The 14,169-nt window shown below is 53.5% G+C and overlaps 1 protein-coding gene across 6 annotated transcripts in view; it reads left to right on the top strand.

The window, feature by feature from the left end:
* Nucleotides 1–14,169, top strand: part of LOC116630658 (zinc finger and SCAN domain-containing protein 2-like) — a 34,072-nt gene that overhangs the window by 4,655 nt on the left and 15,248 nt on the right. For 4 of the 6 annotated variants that reach the window (XM_032401325.1, XM_032401324.1, XM_032401323.1 and 1 more), the window contains exon 2: nucleotides 6,101–6,169. The exons of the other annotated variants lie outside the window; for them this stretch is intronic. The gene's annotated coding sequence lies outside the window, so the exon portion shown is untranslated. The remainder of the gene's footprint in view (nucleotides 1–6,100; nucleotides 6,170–14,169) is intronic. 6 annotated transcript variants of the gene reach the window in all.

Raw genomic sequence — 14,169 nt, 5'->3', positions numbered from 1 at the left:
TCGCGTATTGTAGATGAAAACATCCACTGACAGTAATTGCAATTGGATTCCCAGGCAGAAAACCCCATCACCTGGTCCCTAGATGGTTGTCATCTGACCAAGGACTGGGGCCAGAGGAGCCCCCTCTTCACTCCTACACTCATTCATTCATTCATTCATTCAGTATACAGGTGCACCTCAGATATATTGCAGGCTCGTTTCCAGACCCCTGCAGTAAAGCAAATATTGTGATAAAGCGAATCAAGTGAATTTTTTGGTTTCTCAACGCATACAAGTTCTGTTTACACAATACAGTATCTGCTACGTGTGCAACAGCCCTATGTCTGCAGTGATGACATACATACCTTCATTAAAAAATACTTTATTGCCAAAACGTGCTGACCATCGTCTGGGCTTTCCGCAGGTCATAATCACCGATCACAGATCCCCCCTAACAAATATAGTAATGATGAACAAGTTTGAAATATTGTGAGAATTGCCAAAATATGACACAGAGACAGGAAGTAAGCAAATGCTGTCGGGAAAAATTGTGCCAGTAGACTTGCTCAGCGCAGATTGGCCAAAAACCTTCAGTTTGTAAAAAAAATGCAACATGTGCGAAGTACAAGAAAGCTAGCTAGCTGTGCCTGTAAACGGAGCACGGCCGCTGCCCTCCAGGAGCTTCCGGTCCTAGTGCAGCGCCATCCGGTGGAGCTTTGGGAACATAGGAATGTCCTCTGCTGTCCTTACCGTAGCTCGAGCTCCATGAGGCTCTTGAGCACTTGAAATGTGGCCAGTGTGATTGAGAAACTGCATTTAAAATTTAATTTATGTAAACTTGAGTAATCATATGTGGGTATAGAAGCCAGACTCCTGAAAAGGAGGGATGGATGGTTTAAGGTTTGCTAAGTCCTGTACTTCCTTCTAGGAGGCGACATGGTCCCCGAGAAGGAGCTCTGGGGGAGGCAGGTTGACCCCAGTTTGGTTCTGGCTCTATTTCTTACTAGCTGTGTGACCTTGAGGAAATGACTTAACTTCTCGGAGCCATGGGTCCTCAGCCGTAATTGGTCGTGAAGGATGGAATGGGCGATGCCTGCTCAGTGTTCGGTGCACAGTGGGGCTCAACAGCCAGTGGCTCTCTCCCTGTCCATACCGGAGTCTTGGCTGAGCACCCCTTCTTTCCATGGCCAGATCAATATCAAGATCTCAGGGATGTCCTCCATGCCCCTCAATAAATGAGGTTAGGAGAGGCAGAACGTCGGCCCCTAGGGAGCACTCTGAGAGCATCCCTCCAGGGTGGAGGCTGGCTGGAGCCTGAGTGGGGCCACCCCCTTGCAAATGCTGTCCTGAGCCACAGTCTTGAGTCTGGCTCCCTGTGAGCAAGCGTGGTGGGTCAGGGCAAGGAGATGAGAAGTGAGGCCTACCTGCAGGGAACCAGGAACCCCCTAGGAAAGAAAGCTGGGAGCAAGCCAGACAGATTAGAGCATGGGGGGCGAGGGTGGGAGACTGGGTGGGTGGGCCATGCACTGTGGACCAGGTGGGGTCAGACCAGCTGAGGGGTGGGAAAGATGTGGTTAATGGAAAGGTAGGCCGTTCGGGATGCATGGCAACCTTGTTGGTGTGGCAAAGGGGGTCAGCTTGATGTGCAGGGGGCACTTTGGGAAGAGGACCCCCTGCCCGGGGTTTCCTGTGGGGGCAAGGGGCTGTTGGTGTAGGGGAGCAGTGGTGACTGGTAAGGACCTGGGTGTGGGCCCGGTGGGAGCTCATGGCTGAGAAGGGCCTGGGAGCTGGGCCCTTTGGCCGTGGTTTGGGGAGATGCCACCCCTCCAAGCCTCAGCTCCTGGTGGGTGCATGTGGCCAATCCCCGATCCACCACTGACCAAGCCTCAGCTCCTGGTGGGTGCATGTGGCCAATCCCCGATCCACCACTGACCAAGGACACATGAGTTGCCATTCACTTCCCCTGTCCCGCCTGAGGCCTGATCTGTGAAGAAGGCTGTGCTTGTCTGGTGGAAAAGTTCCAGGGGCCTGAGGTTGGGAGGATGTGGGGAGCCGTGGCCATGTCCCTGCACTGCCCCTCCCATCTGTGGCCTTTCTCTTCCCCCCAGCTGCTGTCCACTCCCCTCCCTGCCCCCAGGATTCTGCTGAGAGCAAAGCCCTTCCCCTGCCCCCAGACCTCACCACCTGCTGCTGGGCACAATCCTCGCTTTGTGTGGTCTGGCAGTTGTCATGCAGCTGCCCCCCCCCCCCCCCCCCGGAGGCCTCTCATGGAGGGGGCTCCCATCCCACGGCAGCCTGACCCAGTGTGGGGAGGCCCAGGCCCAGAGCCAGGTGCTGGGAAGGCGGAAGTGACCAAGGCCTTGTCCCGAGACCCATCCCCTGCATGTGTCCCACACTCCATAGAACTTGCTCGGCCAGGAGGGGAGAGGTCACTGGGGTGAGGGCCCTGCGTGATAGGCCAAGCAGCCTTTGGAGACTCAGTGCGGGCACTGGCAGTGGTGCTGGATTGGGCCTGTTGCCTTCTGTGTCCGGCAGGGGCATTTTGCCGGGCAGCCTGCATGCCAGGCCAGGTCGGGGGAACCATGGGTCAGGGAGGGTGGGTGGGTGGCGGCTGAGAAGGGGCCTGTAGGGCAGCGTAGCAGGGTGGAAGCAGAAGAAGAGGGAAGGTTAGACAAGGTGCAGCTTGGGGGGGCCTGGCTGACCTGCAGACACGTGGCCACACGCGGACACTTCCCTCCGTTCGGCTTTCTCAGGCTTTTACCTGCAGGACACCTGCTGGCCTGTTTTCTAGACACATCCTACCTGAGCACACAGTTGGAGGTGGGCCCTCGAGACATGGGGGCCTGCCCCCCGTTCCTGTCCTCTGTGCCTCTCCTGTCCCCTGCCCTCTCATTTCTTACTTCTTCCCCTTGGGCCCACGGGGGTCCCCTTCCCTCCTGTGCTTACTGGGACCACCCCGAGCCCTGGTGTGGCTGGGACAGAATACCCAGGGACACAGGGAGCTGCTCTGTAGCTCGCTGTGAATTATTCATCAAGAATTGAAGCCTTTCTGCCACCTGAGCTGATTTGTAGGTCCTAATACTCCTTGGAAGACAAAATGGATCAAGTAGGACCTATTTGATTGGGCTCAAGAGGCCCGTTGTTTTGTCATGTAGGGGTTTTGTGAATAAGGCCAAGGTCCTACCCTCTGTCTTGAATTGTGGCCCTGGCCTTCGGCCCCTCTGTCTGAGTTTTCCTGAATTAAGGTGCCTCCCCCTTCACCAGTCCTCTGAGCCTCTTTAAGAGGACATCTTATCTGCAGTGGGTGAGAGGCCTCCCCAAGGCATGGGACACACAGTAACCTGGAGGGAAGAGGTGGCGCCAAGGCAGGAGCATCAGCATCCATCCATCCATCCATCCATCCACCCATCTACCAACCCATCCATCTATCCATCCATCCATCCATCCATCCATCCATCCATCCATCCACCAACCCATCCATCTATCCATCCATCCATCCATCCATCAGCATCCACCCATCTACCCATCCATCCATCAGCATCCACCCATCCATCTACCCATCCACCCATCCATGCATCCATCCATCCACCCATCCATCCATTCATCCATCCATGCATCCATCCTCATCCACCCATCCATCTATTCACCCATCCATCCATCCATCAGCATCCACCCATCCACCCATCCATCCATCCACCCACCCATCCATCCACCCATCCATCCATCCATCCATCCACCCATCCGTCCGTCCATCCATCCATCCATCCATCCATCCATCCATTGGGGCCTCCCCCTGCACCTTTCCCTACGCTCTTGTCCCTGCCTGCTTTTTCTCTGCACCAGTTTTAGCATCTGTAAGAAACCACAGTAGGGGTGCATAGCATACCCCTGTTGGGGAAATAGAATTAAAAACAAAATCTCCAGCCAACTCAGAAAAGCTCCCCACAAAAGGAGGAGAAAAAGAGAAATTGTTTTTTTTTTTTTTTAATCGAATAAGCATGAAAGCAGAAAGAGATGCACATCACAGGCGATCCGCTAAGAGATTAGGAAGCTGAAGGAGATCCCCTCTCCCTTACACAGCCCAGCTGACGGCAGCCTGCTGCACACGGTCTCCAGATAAAGTGTAACTCGTCCTCAGCAAGAGGACTTCCCCGATGGCACCGTTTGTCACCCAGAGTTCATCTTAAATTCACCTGGCCATTGGGGTGGCCACCTGTGTTTGCTAATTGCCTTTCTCCCAAGGAACAGGGTGTGTCTCCTATCTTTATGATGGGATAGTTCTGCAGCCTGGAGCCGGACACCCCGGGAAGTCAGGCCCCCACCCACCCTCCGTGGGTCACCATCTCCCTTGGTGTTTACATTTTTTTTTTTTTTTTAAGATTTTATTTATTTATTTGACAGAGAGAGAGAGCGAGCGAGAGCAGGAACACAAGCAGGGGCAGAGGGAGAGGGAGAAGCAGGCTTCCTGCCGAGCAGGGAGCCCAATGCGGGGCTCGATCCCAAGACCCTGGGATCATGACCTGAGCCGAAGGCAGACGCTTAATGACTGAGCCACCCAGGCGCCCTGGTGTTTACATTTCAAGGAGGTGGCTTCCAGGGCTTGGAGAGAGGTGGGGGCGGGGGGTTTGTAAAGCTCCCAAGAGGCTTGTGTAACTTTTGGAAAGATTTACATGCCTCTCGAAGGGGCAGAGAAACATTCACAATGACAACTTTTCTTAAGTAAATGCTCTAAAAGAAAGGGCCGGAGTTTTTTTCCCCTTTTGCCCTCAGGAAAATGATTTCTTTCTTTTTTAAATTCATATTTGCCCTTATGCCCCTGCCCCCACCTCTCTTGGCAGGGCCCAGATTCCCAGCCTGGGTCCCTGCCCACCTCCCCCCGCCCCAGTGGCTGTTGGAAGGGGACCTGGGAGAGGGGAGGGGGGACGCCCTTGGGATGAGGTTTCTTGAGGGCCCGAGGTGGAGAGCAAGAGGAGATGGCTTTTTGTGAGGTGACTGAGCGGAGGTGCCGGGAAGAAAGCCCTGACCGGGACCTGGAGAAGCCCCTTTGTAGCAGCAGGGGAGCGGGGCATCTGGGCTGCACTCGGGCCTTGGCAGGCGTGGGCACGGGGACGGTACAAGTGTGCGGAACAACCTTAGGAGAGGCCGCCCACGGCACTGCGTGCAGGAAATGAACCACCCCCGCTGAGTGCAGGTCAGCCGGCCACCCGGTCAGGCCACACACCACCGGAAGTGCCCTCGGGCTGGGGGCTCTCTCCCAGGCCGGGCATTCAGCAGTGAGCACGGAAAAGTCCCATCTTCTCGAAAGATGACGGGATACGCAGACAAGTAAATACCAGGTCAGGTGGCGAAAAGTGTCAAGGAGGAATGTGAAGTGGGGTTAGGGCTGTGATAGGGAAGGCCACTCGGAGGAGGGGGCATTGAGGCAGAGACTGAAAGGCGAGGGGCATGCAGGGATCTGGGGGAGAGCGCCCCACGTACAGGGGCAGCCAGTGGAGCTTGGGGCCCCCCAGCTGACCTGTCCCTGACAATGAGCCAGTCAGGACGTGCCCAAAACCTTGAGCATTAAAACAAAGAAAAAACATGAGCCCCAGATGGGTGAACTCTTTCACGGGTCCCCCCCCAGATGGCTTGTGTGTGATCTTGCATGCAGTAGGGACGGGAGGGGACTTTGAAGGAGAGGGGCCCGTGAGGGTGTCTTCCAGGGTGTCTCCACGACCACTCAGGTGGGTCTCCGGGCTTAGCTGAGTTTCCTAGGTGGCATCTCTCACCCCCCACCCTGCTGATATTGAGCCCATGGGTGTGAGGCTCTGGTCTGGGAGTTAGAAGAGCTGGGGCCTCCCCTGGTGCCACCATTCAGCTGCCTCTGTGACTTGGGGCATGTCAGGGGCCCTCCCTGGCCTCAGTTTCCTCCTCATAAAATGGGAATAATGCCTGTTCTACCCGCCTAGCAGGTATGTGTGCAATTTTACAAAAGCCCTGCACTTATGACTGAGGTCAGGGACAGAGAAGCTCTTGAAAAAGAGGGAACACATTCTGTGAGGTGGCAGGGGGGCGGGGGGGCCCCATTCGGTCCTTGTCCCACTGGCCAGCTCTCCTTCCTCTGCCCCCTTCTCACCCACAGACGGCAGGGCAAGCGCTGGTGCCTGGGAGCCTCCGCCGATGGAGTGTGGCCTGGCTGGCGCGAGCACAGGTAAGGGAGCGCAGGGACCGGTGGGAGCCCCCTGCGGCCTCCTCTGCCAGGCCCGTCTTCCCCGCCCTGGCCCCTATCCTGCCCCTGTGTGTGAGGTGCTGCCCTCACTAGGAGCCTGTGGGCTGTAGAATTGCAGAGTGGGACCAGGAGGTGGAAGGTCACGTCAAAGAAGGCAAAGAAGACCGACTTCGGGAGCTAAGAAAATGACAAAAGGCCACTGTGCCTCTCTAGGCAAGGGGACGCGCACACACCCGTGCAGAAAGCCAGGCGGGAGGGCGAGTGAGGCGTTTGCTAACTGCTGGTGGTCACGCTGATCTAACATTGAAAACCAGCGCTCTGGGTGAGACGATCCCTGTTGGTTTTGATCAGGAAAGTGCCTTCGGTTTGGTCCATGAAAGCTTCCTGGGGTTGCTCAGAGTTCATGGGCGGTGGAGAGGAAACAGGCAGGCAGTTTTGGTGTCTGCCAGGCAGGTGCTGCTGTGAGCTGAGAGTCCTGTGCTCTGGGCACAAGGCCCCCCAGCCCCCAGCATCCCCGACCTCCTCACCACCCTGCTGCCCAATGGCTCTGGTCCTAGGAGAGGGGGCAGGGCCCGTCCCTGGGAACCTGCCCCTTGGCTCAGTGACTCTGGTTTCTTTACCTCCCCTCCCCTCCAGGGCCTTGCCCCACGGACCCCAGAGCCCCAACCTTCCCGGGATAATCATCACAATGAACCTAAGATGGAGACAAAAATCAGGCAGTAGAGTAATAAAGGAATGAAGCTTCCAGCTCAGAGGGGGTGGGATGATACACGGATACCGCACATCCTGGGGCCGGCTCCTGACGCAGACTTCAGGAGCACAGTCACCCCACTTCCCAGGCCAGCTCCCCACCACTGCCATGTCACTTCGAAGGCTGGGAGCCCTCGGGGTGTGTGTGTGTGAGAGCGCAAGAGATACTGATGTTACCATAATTACGGTAAAACTGAGGACAGGTGGTTCCAGACGTTTTAGCAGAAGGAACCTTTTCCCAGGGAAACTTATAAGTAATTCCTAGTTCAGGCATGAGAGATGTGTCGGCCAGGGCCCTCTCCCTCACCTCTGGCAGCTTCGGAGGTGCCCTGGGGTCTTAGGGAAGAGGTGGGAGAACACCGGCTTTGACCCTGGAGGTCGGAGGCACTGGGGGGCTGGGCACCTGCTGGCCAGGCTTAGGGAGGGAGGGACTCTTTCTGGATGGCTGAAGTTTTCAGTTAATTACGAGCTTACCTCTTTTTTTTTTCCTATTTATTTTATGTGTTTTTTTCTTATTGTGATGAAATATACACGTGAAATTTACCATTTCAACCGTGTTTAAGTGTACAAGCCGGTGGTATTAAGTACACTCACATGGTTGTGCAAGCGCCACCATCTCCAGAACATTTTCATCGCCCCAGAAACTCTGTCCCCATTGAGCAATAGCTCCCCATTTAGCACCTTTGTATTTTATCCGAACCATTTAGAATTTTTTAAAAAATTACCCTTTTTATGATGACAGAGGAGCTGAACCTTTGTTTTAGGACTCCTTCGACAGACAGGCCAGGGCCTGTTTTCTTTGTGTTAATACCTGAGCCCCGAGGGAAGGTGTGCCTGATGACCGAAGTCCCTGTGCACACCAGAGGGGCCTACGCTCGCACAGCCCACTCACTTGTGCCTGCTCTGGGCCTGACAGCAGCGGACAGGAATGTTCTCTGGGCTTTCAGGCCAGGCCCATCTTTTTGGCCGGAGAGGGCTTGCCTCCCCAGCCATCAGCCACCATGATAACATCAAGGTCAGGTTTAATCAGAGCAGGCAGCGACTTCTGTGGGGCTCTGGGGCATTAACTGGGACCCCGTCGCTTGGGGACAGCAATGCCCCGCTCACCTGAGTGTATTTCGGATTCACTACCCGACCGCCAATTTGGACACCTATCGCGTTAATTACATCTGCTGGCCGACATTTCAGGACATCTAAAGAAATCCTCTTATAGTCAAGTAAACTTATTACAATTGGGTATTCAATTCCTGCCAATGTGCAGTTTAAATCACCACTTTCATCTTCAAATTATGACTCCTGCTAAAATGATTTCTCACAACCAAGCACCTGGGAAGGCCTTCCAGGGTCATGTTACCAGGAGGGAAACTGGCCCCTCACAGGTACTGTCTGGGCCCCCACCCTCCCACCCCATCCCCGCAGTCACCACATCCGCTTCCTTGTCCTCATGGTGGCCAGTGAGGCTGTGGAGGGGGGGCCGGGCTCTTTGGCCCTGGAACCCCCAGATTCTTTTTTTTTTAATCTTTTTTTTTTTTTTTAAGATTTTATTTAGTCATTTGAGACACAGAGATACACAGAGAGAGAGCATGAGCAGGGAGAGAGGCAGAAGGAGAAGGAGAAGCAGGCTCCCCGCTGAGCCAGGAGCCCAATGTGGGGCTCGATCCCAGGACCCTGGGATCATGACCTGAGCCGAAGGCAGATGCTTAACCATCTGAGCCACCCAGGAGCCCGAACCACCAGATTCTAACTGAGGTTTTCTTTTTATTTCTTAAAAAAATATATATATATATTTTAAAGATTTTATTTATTTATTTGACAGTGACACAGAGAGAGAGGGAACACAAGCAGGGGGAGTGGGAGAGGGAGAAGCAGGCTTCCCACAGAGCAGGGAGCCCGATGTGGGGCTTGATCCCAGAACCCTGGAACCATGACCTGAGCCGAAGGCAGACACTTAACCAACTGAGCCACCCAGGCACCCTATTTCTTAAAATATTTCAAAGATTTTAAAATTCGAATATTTGAATATTCTCATACAAATTCAAACAGTGCAGCTAAAGTGAGGGTCCCCTTTGACTTCTCCCATCTAGTTTGTATTGTGCACATCGTCTGCAGGGCACCCACCGTCAGGCTTCATTGTGGATCATCGGAGTGTGCGTATGTCTGTACATGGAGAGCTAGGGTGTTATTTTTCATAAATTGGGTCAGACGACTGATCGTTGGTTCTCAATTTGTTTTTTGTTTTCTCTTCAAATGTTTTGGAAATCTTCACATCAGCGTATATACGGCTCTTCGGCGTGTTTTTCAGTTGCCACCTACTATTCCATATTACGAAGGGAATGATCACTTGGTGGAACTGTTACTGATGGGTAATTAGACTGTTCTCCAGCTTTTGCTAACTACAAATAGCGCTGCAGTAAATATTTGTGGACATTCCTCTGTACACTCCTATGCAAGTATTTATTAGGATGAACACCCAGAGTGAAACTGTTGGGTGGAGGAAATGGAAGTTTCGATACATTTATAATTTTAACAGTCACTGTCAAATGGTTCTCCGAGTCTGAAGCAGTTCGTGCCCCAGCACACCCACATAGACACGATCTCCTCGGTAGTTTCCGGGTGCTAGAAACATCTGCGTGCAGGTTTCTGTGTAGACAGAAGTTTTCAGCTCCTTGAGGAAAATAACCAGGGGAGTGATTGCTTATCGTATGGAAAGAGAATGTTTTGTTTTGTCAGAAACTGCCAAACTGTTCTCCAAAGTGGGTGCATCGTGCAGCATCCCCAGCAGCAGAGAATGACGGTCCCTGTGTCTCCACGTCCCCGCCAGCATCTGGTGTTTGCAGTGTTCTGGGTTTTGCCCATCCTCATGGGTGTGTGGTGGTAGTATTTTAGCTTTCGATGTTGTATAAGCCAAATTCTTCCTTGCTCATTTTTAGAGTTTTCTGCATGGTTTATGCACATCAGAAATTTTGTAATTCACTTAATTAGGGTTACACTGAATTTAAACATTGTTTTGGAGTGAAGAACTTCCTTCTCATCTAGGAATATGATGTATCTGTCCTTTTAGTTACATTTTCTTTATCCTTTCAGTAACATTTAATAGCTTCCTTGATATAAGTGTATGTATGTTAGGTCTCTTCCCAGTTATTTTATAGCTTTTATTGCCATTTTAAAAATTTATGAATTTTTATATGTTTTTGTTTCTGGCAAGCTTGCTGAAACTCTTATTTTATTTTATTTATTTGTCAGGGAGAGACAGAGCAAGCACAAGCAGGGGGAGCGGCAGGCAGAGGCAGAGGGAAAAGCAGGCTCCCTGCTAAGCAAGGAACCCGATACGGGACTTGATCACAGGACCCTGGGATCATTACCTGAGCCAAAGGCAGACGCTTAACTGACTGAGCCACTCAGGCATCCCATGAAACTCTTTTTTTTAAAGATTTCTTTATTTTAGAGAGAGAGCGGGCATGGGGGAGGGGCAGAGGGAGAGAGAGAATCCTGAAGCAGACTCCCGGCTGAGTGTGGAGCCCGACACAGTGCTCGATCCCAGGACCCTGAGATCACGACCTGAGCCCAAATCAAGAGTCCGCCGCTTAACCCACTGAGCCACCCAGGTGCCACCCCGCTGAAACTTTTATTTCTAATATATTGTCAGTAGATTCTCTTGCACATTCTATGTTAATAATTATCTGCAAATGACACTTTTCTTTTCCCTTCCAATATTTACATATATTTTTCTTTTCTCCCCCATGCTTTGGCTAGTTCCTCAAGGACAATGTTGAAGAGTGGCAGTGACCCTGAGCATCATCTTGTTCCTCCCCTGAATGGGCTTCTAATCCCTTGCCTTTGGTTATAACATTTGCTGCAGTTTCTAGTATAGCTTCTTTGTTGGCCTAAGAAAGTTTCCTCATAGGCCTGGTTTGCTGAGAGCTTCCTTCCTCCTCCCTCCATCCCTTCTTCCTTCTCTCCCTCCAGAAATGATGTTGGACTTGATCATATGACATTTTTACATGGATTGAGATTGTGTCAGGTTTTGCCTGTTTAGAAAGTCAATGTCATGAACTATATTGAGCCATCTTTGCTTTCCCCGGGAAGATCCCAGCAAGGTCATGATATGTTGTTTTTTTAATGCTGCTGAACTTGCTTTGCCAATGGTTTTGCTTGTTTGTTTTTGGTGTCTACTTTCAAATGCTAAACCTATAATTTCTTGCCTGCTCTGCCCTTGTCTTGCTGACACTGGATCATGCTAGCTTGTGGGCTCCCTCCCCCCCAGTCACTGTCAGAGTTTATATAAGCTTTGGATAACCCTTCCCTTGAAGTTTTAGTAGAAACTGTTTTTACAGTAAAGGGGCCCCTTACCCATTTTTGAGGTAGAATGTTAGGTTTCTTTTCTGTCTCTTTTAGGACATGGTTTTTGTTTTTTGTTTTTTTTTTCTTTTTTCCCCCTCTTCTTGAGTTAGTTTTGTTAATTTATATGGTCTCACGGAATCATCCCTTTTATATAGATTTTTCAAATTGATACAACATTTATGCCTTAGTATTTTAGGATTTTCAGAATCCTTTTTATATCTCTGTGTTCCCTTTACCGTATAGTCTCTGTTTTGTTTTTTTTTTTAAAGATTTTATTTATTTATTTGAGAGAGAGGGAATGAGAGAGAGAGCATGAGAGGGAAGAGGGTCAGAGGGAGAAGCAGACTCCCCGCCGAGCAGGGAGCCCAATGCGGGACTCGATCCAGGGACTCCAGGATCATGACCTGAGCCGAAGGCAGTCGCTTAACCAACTGAGCCACTCAGGCGCCCTATAGTCTCTGTTTTTATCTATTAATTCCTTCCTCCTACTTCCCTTGGGTTTATTTTGTTGTCTTTTAAATATCAGAACTTATTTAGAATTTCTCTTTTTTGTTCCCAACTGTTTCATTTCACCTACTTTTTACTAAATGTAAACTTTTTGTTGAAGTATAACACAGAAAAGTGTACCGATCACAAGCTGTATACCTTCTCTTATAAAGTGAACATGTGCATGAAACCAGCACCCAGATCGAGAGAGGGAACAATGGGGCCCCTGGGTGGCTCTTTCCGTTAAGCTTCTGACTCTCCATTTCAGCTCAGGTCCTGATCTCAGGGTCGTGAGATCGAGCCCTGTGTCCAGCTCCGTGGAGCCTGCTTAAGGTTCTCTCCCTCTCCTTCTGCCCCCACTCTCCCCCGCTTGGGCTCTCTCTTGCTTAAAAAAAAAGAAAAAAAAAGAACATTGCCAGGACCCCTCAGGCCCCCTTTCCAACCACAGCGCCGTCCCGAGGCGGCAGTTTTCCTGACTTCTAACTTGTAAGTTAGTTTTGCCATCTTTTGACCTTCCTGTAAGTGGAATCCTACAGTCTGTATGTAGTGTCTGTAGCACGCCTCTTCCGTCATGGTGCGGGTCCATGAGCGAGGGGGACAAAGCGCCCCTGAAGACCTGAGCTTGCTGTGTGTGTGGGGGGGGGACTCCTGAGACTGAAGTAGCAGGGGGCTAGGAAGGGCAGGACAACACCTATTCTGGGGGCTCAGACCTTTCCAGCCTCCTTTCTCGTTCTTGGTTTTGTTGAAGAAAGGGGAAGTTGCCAAACAGTCAAGGAGGAAGAAGGTGAGGCACTCAGGCCCGTGGCTCCTGCCATGGAGAGCCTGACTGTGAAATGGAGCTTGGTCACCCCACCGCTGGGGGACTGGGCATGCACTCACTTAGCAAGCTCCCAGTGCATGGATCCTCTTAGCAAAAGAATGAGAAGCTTTGAAGCGTGGCCATTTTCTGCTTGTTCTGTGGGTGGGAACCCAGACCTTCCTTGTGTCCTGGGGCCTCCGCGTGGAGAAGGCGGGGCAGTGGGTGTGGCCTTGGAACTGCAGCGTCTCTTCCTTTCTTGTACTTTTCCTTCTGCACATCCCAAGCTGCCTTTCTCTGACTGCCCTTTCTACCTTTCCCCTCTTGTCCTCTTCCGCGCTCTCTTCTGCATCCTTTCCTCCCGCCGCATGTTCTATGCTCGGCCGTCCCGGCATTTCCTTCCCGCCAGCCCCCGGGGCAGTGAATGACTCTCCCCGTCCTCTCTCCCTTTGCCTCTGGCAGGAGATGGGCTGGTGATGAGGATCAAGCCAGAGAAGCCAGAGTGGATGCTGCAGACGCTGGTTCCACAGGCCGAGCTTTCCGAGAAGGATAAGGAAAACATCTTCCAGCAACATCGGGGCCTCCCGCCATGCCAGACCATGGGGAAGCCTCGGGCCTTGGGACAGGAGGAGACTGGGGGTCCAAGGTGGGCCCCTCCCACTGAGCAGGCGGGGGGGCTGGCAGGCCGGGCTCTTTCTGCCGGCGAGGGTCACTTTGTGTGCCTGGACTGCGGGAAGAGGTTCAGCTGGTGGTCGTCCTTGAAGATCCACCAGCGCACGCACACCGGGGAGAAGCCGTACCTGTGCGGCAAGTGCGGCAAGAGCTTCAGCCAGAAGCCCAACCTGGCGCGTCACCAGCGGCACCACACGGGCGAGCGGCCCTTCTGCTGCCCCGAGTGCGCGAGGCGCTTTAGCCAGAAGCAGCACCTGCTCAAGCACCAGAAGACCCACTCGCGGCCCGCCACCCACTCGTGCCCCGAGTGCGCGCGCTGCTTCCGCCACCAGGTGGGCCTCCGCATCCACCAGCGCGCGCACGCCCGGGACCGCCAGGGCGCCCGCCCCGGGCTGCAGGAGTTGCTGCGGGCCGCCGCCGCCCGCCGGGGCTGTCGCCTGCGGCCCGGGCCGCCGCGGGGCCGCCCCGAGTGGGCCTGGCTGGGGCTTTGCCAGGGCTGGTGGCGCCAGGCGGGGGCCCGGGCCGCAGTCGCCGCCGCCGCGGGGCCGGGCGAGCAGCGCCAGTTCATCTGCAACGAGTGCGGCAAGAGCTTCACGTGGTGGTCGTCCCTGAACATCCACCAGCGCATCCACACGGGCGAGCGGCCCTACCCCTGCCCCGAGTGCGGCCGCCGCTTCAGCCAGAAGCCCAACCTGACGCGGCACCTGCGCAACCACACGGGCGAGCGGCCGCACCCCTGCCTGCACTGCGGCCGCAGCTTCCGCCAGAAGCAGCACCTGCTCAAGCACCAGCGCACGCACCTGCCCGGCGCCCAGGCGGCGCGCTGCCCCAGCTGCGGCCAGAGCTGCCCGAGCCGCGCGGCGCTGCGGGCCCACCAGCGCGCGCACGCCGCCCCCGCCGCCGAGCCGCCGCGCCCCGGGCCCGCCGTGCGGGACGC

The sequence above is a fragment of the Phoca vitulina genome, unplaced genomic scaffold, assembly GCF_004348235.1.
Source record: "Phoca vitulina isolate PV1807 unplaced genomic scaffold, GSC_HSeal_1.0 scaffold4, whole genome shotgun sequence".
Classification (NCBI taxonomy): domain Eukaryota; kingdom Metazoa; phylum Chordata; class Mammalia; order Carnivora; family Phocidae; genus Phoca; species Phoca vitulina.
The sequence above is the reverse complement of the archived record's forward strand: the minus strand, read 5'-3'. Positions and strand labels throughout refer to the sequence as shown.